Source organism: Ruditapes philippinarum, unplaced genomic scaffold, assembly GCF_026571515.1.
Source record: "Ruditapes philippinarum isolate M1 unplaced genomic scaffold, ASM2657151v2 ctg20005_1_1_1_1, whole genome shotgun sequence".
NCBI classification, from domain to species: Eukaryota; Metazoa; Mollusca; class Bivalvia; order Venerida; family Veneridae; genus Ruditapes; species Ruditapes philippinarum.
In genome coordinates, this window is record NW_026863765.1 from 1 (window position 1) to 10,479 (window position 10,479).

Below are 10,479 nucleotides of genomic sequence, written 5' to 3' on the forward strand. Positions count from 1 at the left end.
AAGAGAAGAAAAAAAAGAGAAAAGGAATGACAGCAGAGTGGCGCAGTGGAAGCGTGCTGGGCCCATAACCCAGAGGTCCGAGGATCGAAACCTCGCTCTGCTAAGCTTTTTTTCAGTCGTTAAATTCAAATGCTTAATACACACACCAGCTTGTTGTGTAGGTTCGTATGTATACATCAAAGATAGTCCATTCTTCTAACGTTTAATGATATGTGTATTATCTACAATTTTACATAATATTCTGTGCTTAATATAAAAGTATATTCAATATCGCTTGATTCAATTCGCTTGATTCAATTTGTTCTGCTTTCTTATACTTTTATATATATACATGATAACGATTTAATCTTTTAGTTATCTTCTTCTTTATGCCAAATATAGCACAACGTGAATTCATTTGTTTAAAAACAATTGATTTGTCCCTTTTCTAAGATAAATATTTCAAAGAATAACTTCTGGTCTAATTGTTTTGAATGGAAACTTTTCACTATAGTTTTAACGACGACAAACAAAGCTGACGAAACCTTTTTTATTCATTTCATTCATTTCTTTTTATCTTTTAACAAAAATCCTGGCCCTTGATGATATAAGAGTAAACACAGTTGACGAAACCTTAATTATTCATTTTATTTATTCATTTTTATCTTTTAACAAAACTCCTGGCCCTTGGTGGCATAAGAGTAAACAAACAATATAACAAATAATAATACAAACATGGCAAAGAAGTGAATAAGTATGGTGACGCAATGAACTTTCAGCATTATTGCTTTTAAGGCACATTATGCTTCAGAAAGATTTTTTCTCTTCTTTAGAAAAAGCACTTGTAAGTTTTATCTTGTTGAAATAATTGTTTTAAAGCATGATAAACACTTTCTACCTGAAAAAAGTAGCACTGAATTCGAAATTGTTTGTCATAAAATAGCAAAATGTAAACAAAGTAGTATTTTGACTTTCATAAAAAACACTTAACCACTATAACTGTGTTAATTGTTAAAAGGCAAAAGAAGAAAAGGATGGTTCAGGTAATTGCCCAATGAGTAACATTTTTGAAACTCTAACTCAAAAATAAAAAAAGCTTTTGAGAAATCCAATTAAAGACATTTCTGAGGCATACTGGGCCTGTAACAAATAAAGCCTTTTAAGTAAAGTATTTCTATTACATGTATCACTACTCATTAGAGTCTAAAATATAAATGTAATAGGAATTACTTATAAACCTGTATCTTTCATGTGTAAAATAACTACAATAAAATATAATGAAACTCATCAACTACTTCTTATTGACTACAAAGTAAAAGCAAGTCATATGTTAATAGCTAACGAATACAAACTTTATGAAATGAGGCCGTGAAACTTCATCACACTCTTAACTCGAAATTATACCGACCTTATACCGAAAATAAGCCGTCCTCGAAAATAAGCAAGTAATCTCTTACCAAAGTTAAAAATAAGCCGCTGCTTATAATTGGATTTTAGGGTATACTTGACATACGGGAAGAACCAAAAATGTATTATAATCACTTCCTGGGGTGATAAGAAGTAAATATGATATGATAAACGTCTCTGCGATGCGAAATTCGTATGAACGTAGCAGCCTTAAGTTGACAGCCTAACAGCCTAAAATAAGTGACTAGGCTACCAACCTCAGTCTGCTATGTTGTCAACTCCACGAACATTGTTACTGTCCAATACGTTTAATTTCTTAAATATTCCGAAAACTAACATTGAGTAGGCATTGAATAACTACAATTCTTGAATATTTATTACCTGCTACCATAATGAGTACCATTATTATGATAAGAAATAGTCGTTTATGATATAAGCAGATTGATTTAAAGCATTTTGTCTCTTCATTGCACATGCCAAAATATGAGATAGCATAGAAAAAGTAAACATTCCGTACATTATGCATAACTTAACCGTTAAGTACATTTTTATTCGGTAGCTCGCAAGTATTTTTGAAATAAACATTTCCATAGCCTTCTAATCATATAGAGAAACCCCGAAATTTGTTATGATTTTGTTTACCTTTTCCATTTTTGTGTGCTATTCAATTTGTATGAAAAATTATTCGCAAGGTGATTGTATTGTTGTTATCATTGTCAAAGAAGTTTGACATGTTGTTTATGTTTCTTTTTTTATGACAGTCTTAGTCTTCTTATTTTTCCTTGCCGTTTCTTTCTTCTAATACATTATGTTTGTTTTTTATTATTCTCTTTAAAGCTACATTAAATAAATATGTAAAAATATTTTGCCGTCGGCCTAAAAACCAAGCATTCTACAGATTCATTAAACTTTTAACAGTCTTGTTGTAAATCTCAACAAACAGTGTTCATAAATTAGACTTTTAAACGGAAAACCCCACGGTAACACTAAAGTTCGTATACGAATTTTAACATGCAAATGAAGATTATAATCAGCTTGGGTATGCGCTACGTCACAGTGTTATAGTTGCTATCCGGAACACAACAAATATGAGATTTTCTTGTGCAAACACATTTTAACCGTTTAATTTTACGGTGCACTAGACCTGAAGTTGAGTAAAAAGTAATTATCTCATAAAAAAATTAAATTTGTATGAACACATCGGTTACAATGCGGAAATATACCGTAAAATTAGGACTGCTACTTATAGTCATGTTTGTTGATTTAATATTGATGTACGGATGATCTGAAGGCGGAGTTTCTTATGCAAACAGATATTGTACTTCCGATTTCGCCACAATGGGGTTGTCCATTCTTTATGCTTATAAAACTCATTTTGGTTGTCTGGACACCAAAATAAGATCTGGAGTCGATATAAAACCCAATTTATTAATGAAATGTCGCTATTTCTGTTTTTATGAAATTTATTAAATGTAACTTTAAGCTAAACGTATGTTTGGAGTTCGTGTAAACATATTATATAGCCTTATAGTATATGTTTCTTTAATATCTTTGTTTGTGATTATCAAGAAAAGTGCAAGATCATGATAAAAATACTTTTCTAATATAGAAATTGATAAATTACCTAGTAAGCTAAATGAGCCGCGTCATGACAAAACCAACATAATGTGTTAGCGATCAGTATGGATCCAGACCAGCCTGCGCATCCGCGCAGTCTGATCAAGATCCATGCTGTTCGCTATCAGTTTTCAACTTGTAATAGAGTTGGTAAGCGAACAACATGGATCCTGATCAGACTGCGCGGATACGCAGGCTAGTCTGGATCCATGCTGGTCGCAAACCCATTATGTTGGTTTTGTCATGGCACGGCTCAAATGTCATTGACATTAAAGGGATCAAAATACTGTTTCGTGAGCGAACGTTATGTAATGTCGTGAAGGTTACTTATTGGTAATGCAATACGTGTAATACCATTTTTTATTAAAGAAACAACAATTTTGCGGAGAGAAATTATTTTTTATATAATTGAAGAAAAAACCTTAAAACTTTATACTCTAATTATCATTATCATTGTAAATCGCTGGAACACATGTTAACAGAATAAATAGTATAAACAATCAACTTGTTATTTGTCTGCAAAGATTATGTATTGTAAGAATAAAGTATCTTTGACAATCAATGACAATTGAACAAAAACCTTTTTACTATCTCTTCTGATAGATGTAGCTGTGTTTAATGAGATATCATGCTTTTATGTTGTGTACAATACTCGTGTTATTATTATTATTATTATCAGCTAATAACAGTATTTTAGTAATATACCAAAGGTTTATACTACCAACTATGTTTTATTCATTTAATAATGCGTATTTTTACCAAAGAAAAATCTTAACTTAAGAAATAAAAATAAATTAACAATCAAAACAAAAGGCTCCAGAGGGGATCGAACCCTCGACCTCCTGTTTACTAGACAGGCGCTCTAACCACTGAGCTATGGAGCCGATGTGTTTAAAGCATTCAAGCAATGAATCGCTAGCTGTTTATATTGTCAAAAGATCTTAGTTATGGTTATGTTTTACGCCCAAAAACAATTTTCCTTAGTTCTTAAAGATGTCATTTTATATACATTTCTTGTCAATTTTCACATTGATGTGTCTAGTGCTTTCCTATTATTCCGATTCATAATTCAATAATTTTGACAAATTGTATGTAAAGATAAATTTAAGGATCTCTTGCAAAAATGTCTAAAAAGAAAATGTTTAAAAGGTTGTTTGTTTTTTTGAGATTCCAAGAGCGACTTGAAGGGATACCACACTCATTTGAACAATCTTCCGCATTAGATTCCAACAAATTTATCAGAAATATTAAATGTTTGATAGAAACACAAAGATAACAGTAAACTTAAATTTTTGAAAAAAAAAAGAAAGAAATAAAACAACAACAACAACAAAAAACCCCAAAACATGAAGATATGAAAAATATTATTAACCGGAAAAATATAAATGTAAGGTCAAAGCAATATTAAGAATTTGATAAAAATAGAAAGATAGCAGCAATGTTAAAAGTTTAATAAAAACAATATTAAAAACCGAAAAAAAAACACACCAAGATAATATTGAATGTTTGATAAAAAAAAAAGATAAAACCAATGTTAGATGTTTTATTAAAACATGAAGAAAACAGCAATATTAAGTATTTAAAAAAAACAACATTAAGATAACAGCATTTGAGAAATATTAAAAAATGTACTTTTGAAGCCTAATGGGATTTTAAGTAGATTTTCAACAAAAATGATATTGCTGCTATCTTTGAGACTTAATGTGCCATAAACATTCCGTGTTTTCATTCATAGATATGATCACATAAATCAGTGCTCAGATAAAACCAAACAATATAACGCCAGTGATAATTTAGTAGATGGATGAATATGTAAAAATCCAAACAAACATAGTAACGCTTCATTTATTTCATTGGTAAGATCGTTCTATACACCGTTCTTTTAATTGTTATTGAAGGGTAAAATGTCATGAACTTTTACTAATTTTTAAGTAGGGATAGATATCCTTAGAGTGCATCTCAAATAATAATACTAATCAGAATCAGCCATTACCAATGTTGTGGCATAATGGTCCTTGAATGAGGGTCATTCCTTAGAGTACAATTCCAAGAAGGTAACATGTCAGTATCAGTCATTACTCAAGTAATTATATCAAATATTTAGGAAAATATTCTTATGTCATTAGAAATAATTCAGTTTGCAATCCCCTAGTAATCATCATTTCCAATGCAACACTGCCTTAACCTAATTATTGTTTATTTTCCTCAGTAATTATACAAATTGACGAACGCATAATGGTACATAGCGATGTCTTATTTATAAAAAGATACAAAAGACCGAAGATTATGTATTTTTTCAAAGGGTCTTAATTTATTCCTTCAGAAAACCTCTTTTACAGTAACGAAAAAATAATAAATTTTATTTATTTTTATTCCTAATATATATTCTTATTATTATTGTCTTGCGTAACATATTTATTCAAGCATAATTTTAGTTTTGTTATAAAGTCATTTTTTTAAAAATATTAAGATATTACTGACTAGATAGCGAACAGTGCAGAACATTATCGGACGGCGGCTGATTTTCATTGGCACTGGTCGCAACGGTAGAAGAGACAGGCAGACAGAAGGGTTAAAAAGTATGATAGAGTAGTAAAGAACAAAGCCTTTTCAAGCTGTGTGTCATTAGGAAAAAGATAACCAAGCATATCTTATGTAACAGCATACTGCCTTTTTCTTTCACAAATATCTGTTGCGTAAATAGCTAATAATGTCTTTCTTATGAATAAGTTGACTTACAAAAACAATTTCCCCCGAGGGAAATCAAAAGTACAAGAAGTATAACTAAGTGAAGATGTCTCATTTGGGATTTGTACTGAGGATATCAATGAAACAGGATAAGTATGATAAGGATAAAAAAATAAGCTTGGTGATGAAAAAGATGTTTTTTAATTAAAAAGATTTTAAATATTGCCGTAATTGTTATCGACATTGTACCATACTTACGATGAACTATTTTCTATATCAAGATTATATTAGTACGTGATTTACAGTAGAACAATCATCTTCAATAACAAACCTGAATCATAACCTTTAAAACCTAACCCTACTATGAAACCATATCTGCTAGAAAAAAAATATAGGATACATATCCAGTAACATATCAATAAGGCAACATTTACAAAGCGTGTCAATTTTTTTAAGAATAAGTCATAAAGATTCTTCTAAACCAGTGTACATTATTGTATGGTTTCATGAACAGGCTTCGTTGCTAGCTATTGATGAGCGCATGCGGATGTACAACCAGATAAGAACGCGTAAATGCAATAAAGCAAAAATGCAACAATGCGATAATGCAACAGTTAGGAAATGTGAATGATAAAAGGTTGTTATTGACGCTTCGCTTTTGCATTTTCGTCTCAAAACGTCAAAGATACGACAATGTTTAGCGTCATTGTGCATCTCCTTTTTGTTGTTGTTGTTGCAAAAAAGAGAAAAACGTCATGCTGTAACATACAACATACAAAGTTGAAGTTACTTAACGAAATGATTATTCCTAATATAATTGCCTGCTTTTTAAGCTAGTTCTGTTTATTAAGTGCATAGTTTTTTCTTTACAGAAATTCTCTTCTAATAAATATGCAATGCCAGCTATGTCAAACTCAGACTATTTTTTCCATTATTGCAAAATGTCCGTCTGATTGTTTAGTGACAGGATTTGATTAATAAGCTATTTTACTAAAGTGTGTGTTTACTTATCTTAATGAAATGTGAATGATAGAAGAAAATGATAAATACTTTGAAACCCTGAACGATATAGATTTTGATATATTCATTTGACATTGACATGATAACGTTTTATGTTTTCAATAACTTACTTGCGTAATGTTTCAAATAATGCTTGTCGCGTTTTATATTGAACATATCCTTATTTGTCTTTGTTCTACATTTTTAAGGAACTGCTGTTATGTGAGTATTAATTTATTTGCGGGAGTATATCTCCGAATAATTTGCAATATATCACTGTAACAAGTGTAAAAGGTCAACGCTAATTCATTGCACATTTATTTCCGACAAATTTGCCGAAAAAAATATCAACTGATGAAAACAATGATATCATTAAACTATTTTGCATATATTTAAAACATTTTGGTCCACGGAGTTCGCTCATATATATGTTTGTCTAATTGAATAAATCAAGGGTGTTAGTAAAATATGGGAATACAATATTTTCATATTAATCGCTGCGTTCTTCAGGTGATAGGCATCTAGCGTGATCTAAAATCATTATTTAAACGTTATTCATGCTGTTTGCACGTTCTATGCAAAGACTGATTTCTTTTTTTTTGGAGACATTATGTGTCTTAAAGCGGAAAAAATTGCTATTACAAAACCTTGAGGAGAATACATCTGATATCATTGAAAAAGTTTGGGTTTGGACGTATTATTGTTTTTAAAAGTGCACAAAGAAAAAAATTGGTTTTTGCAGATGATTTAAAAACCGAAATTTGGAAAGTTTGGGTAAAACTTTTTAAAGGGAAAAATAAACTGAAAATCAAAGTCAATCTAATGAACTAAAATAAGCAACAATATCAGACGTTCTAGAGCAATAAAAGGAGAGTACGATGCCTATGGTATACCCCAAACTGTATTTAAATGGCACTGAATGAGTATTATTAATAATACCAAAACCTCATATCTAAATAAATTCTGGTAATTAGATAAGAAAAGTGTCCTTCTTGATCGTCGCAGTAATAATATAAAATGAATTATTGGCCGACCTTTATCTTATTCTTAGCTTGAAATAATATTTTTGTCCCAAAAGCAACATAATTGAATCAATTATTCAAAACTTCCTGTTTTAACAGAACAACAAACAGCACGTTTCTTTTATTGTATATTTTGTGTGAACAAGTGTTGACAAGGTTAGAAGAGGTGTCACCTGTGGGACGAAAATGGAAACAATTTCCATTTGTTTGTTCTTAGACTTCTTATGGCAAGACTGTGTGATAGTTGTGTCAACTGGTTATTATGTTTATAAATATATAATATCTACACTTTCTCAAATAATGGTTTTATTCGTATTTTCCATAGGTTCAAAATTGCGTTTTATGAAATTATATCCTAATAAAGTATAAATACAAGAAAAGCATTGATGCAAAGCATCAAAGGGCGTCCCAAACAGCAGGGGTGCAATGAACTAGTAAGAAATATGATGACAAAGAATATTTCCCTTATAAACTTTTCAATGGTTCATTGGGTTTTAACCCAAGAATTTGTAATATCACTTTTTGAATGAACGGACGAAAGACAAATTGTTCATTTTATTTATAATTTGATGGCATGCTTAGAAATTTAGAATATTATTGTTATTTCTTTAATGATCGGTGGTTTATTAATAGCAAAGGATTATACATGTAATACAATCTTTATAAATCCATAATGTGTAACGCATGATCAAACACCATACTTGGTTGTAAAATTGTCCCTTTATTAATGTTATTGCTATTAAACGAGGACGCCCCCGTCTTAAGGTTATCTGTTCACACTAAGTAACAAACGAGAAGAATTGACGCCTTGTTGTTATAAATTAACATGTTGATCATGTTGGAGGCATAATTGTTTATTATAAAGCAATAAATGTAATTTCTATTTTAATAAAAAAAATACAGATTTTATGAATATTGTTTTCTTTTCTTTTTTTGTGTGTGTTTTATGCGCTATTTTTAATACTGGAGTTTTTTCGTTTACTACTATTTTAAGAATTCAATTGTCATAATGATCGACGATTATAAGTCAAAACTTAACTGGAAAAAGTCAGTAAATCATGGTTAATCTTTCAATTTATAATATTGTTTATTCTTAAACCATATACATGTACATTTGTATATTCTTTATCATTTTTTTTAAATTATCAATCAATTGAATAATTCATAAAATCTGATTTGTAACTTTTGAATAATTCCTCGGAATCTTTACTAAACACGAATAACAAATTATATAAAATGTTTTAAAAGTTGATAGTGTCATATTAATGCCATTAAAATGTACATTTTTTCTCAATTATTGTACATATTTATTGTTTTTTTATCTCATATAGATAAAATATAACATGCGATTTGTGTTGTTGGTTTTTTTTTCGAATTGTATGTTTATGTTAAATAAATAATAATCAATCAATTCGAGAGTTGATCTGTGTTTATTAATTATTGTAACCAAACTAAGTGACAAACATTCATTTTGAAAAAAAGCTTATTTATCTGTAAAATATTTGTTCTGTTCTGTAACGATATCTACTCCAAAACCGGGAGAGACCGGACAATAAACGTGTGGTACTATTCGCCGGTTATTAGTAAATCCCGGGAGTGACCGGGAATTCTAGGAGTACATCCTCTATAAATAGATTTTCGGAATATTAAGGTCATCAACTAATCATCTCTATTAACAGCTTTCGGAATAAAATACATAATAACCCACTGTGTACTACAAAATGATAAGCAAAAATACCCCGAAGAGCGCGATTTATTGACGGACAAGGTTATTTCATTTGAAAATGTTTGCATTGCGAAATTCTCCAGTTCGCCATTCATTGTACATATCGCGACTAATTAACAATCAAGCACCCTCATACCGATCGGAATGATCGGCTTTTATTATTGGCAACTATAAAAGGCTCGAGAAGTTGCTGTCGCCCTTTCACAAAATCTCATTTCATTCCAATAGGCGCCGCGCTTCGGCGCGGAGGCCAAGAATGTACACCTAATGGAAAAAACAAATGGATATAAACATATGATAAAATAGAAAAATGATAGTTATTAAAGTGCTTACAGTACCATATTCCTTTTTGTAATGAATAATATGTTCGTCTAATGGATTGAAAACCTATAACAAGAAAAGTAAATAAAATATTTTATTTTTGTCTCATATGTAAATATACAACACAATGAATGTACATACAATACATGAACTTAACACTAGTATACGCCCAGCCCATTGGCCATATAAGACACAAATAACATGAAAATAATAATTTGAAAGACGTGGACAATAAAAAAGGAATAATAAAAATGCAATAATGGTTTAATCTTCTTATAAATCATCTTTTAAAAAGATTTAGCTAAACCATAATAATGAACTGTATAAACATATAATAATAATTATTTGTCAATGTTATCCGTAAGTATATTTGACAGATATGGATGCAATACCCACAGTTTACAAGAGCCATACAAAAAACTACAGTTTGTTAATGGACAAAGAGTATATTATTTTCTTGTAAGATTTGATATAATTCAGGTTTTTCTTGCGTCTCATACCATTTCAAAATACATCGAATCCACTTATGTCTAGCCGTTTCGATACATAAACTGTTACAAAATACATTTGTTCTATTAATCCGAGATAAATTACAGCAAAACATATTATGTCATAAACATTTACATAAACAGTGGTCTTAAAACATATTAAACAAAAGATAACGGCAAAGTATTAAACAGAAGACAAAAAAAGAGAAGAAAAAAAGAGAAAAGGAATGAC

The 10,479-nt window shown here is 30.0% G+C and overlaps 2 non-coding genes across 2 annotated transcripts; one reads left to right on the forward strand and one right to left on the reverse strand.

The window, feature by feature from the left end:
* Positions 1 to 31: 31 nt before the first annotated feature.
* Trnam-cau (transfer RNA methionine (anticodon CAU)) lies at positions 32 to 103 on the forward strand. Its single transcript has one exon. It is a non-coding gene; the product is annotated as a tRNA-Met (tRNA).
* Positions 104 to 3,814: 3,711 nt separating this feature from the next.
* Positions 3,815 to 3,887, reverse strand: Trnat-agu (transfer RNA threonine (anticodon AGU)). Its single transcript has one exon. It is a non-coding gene; the product is annotated as a tRNA-Thr (tRNA).
* Positions 3,888 to 10,479: the final 6,592 nt, after the last annotated feature.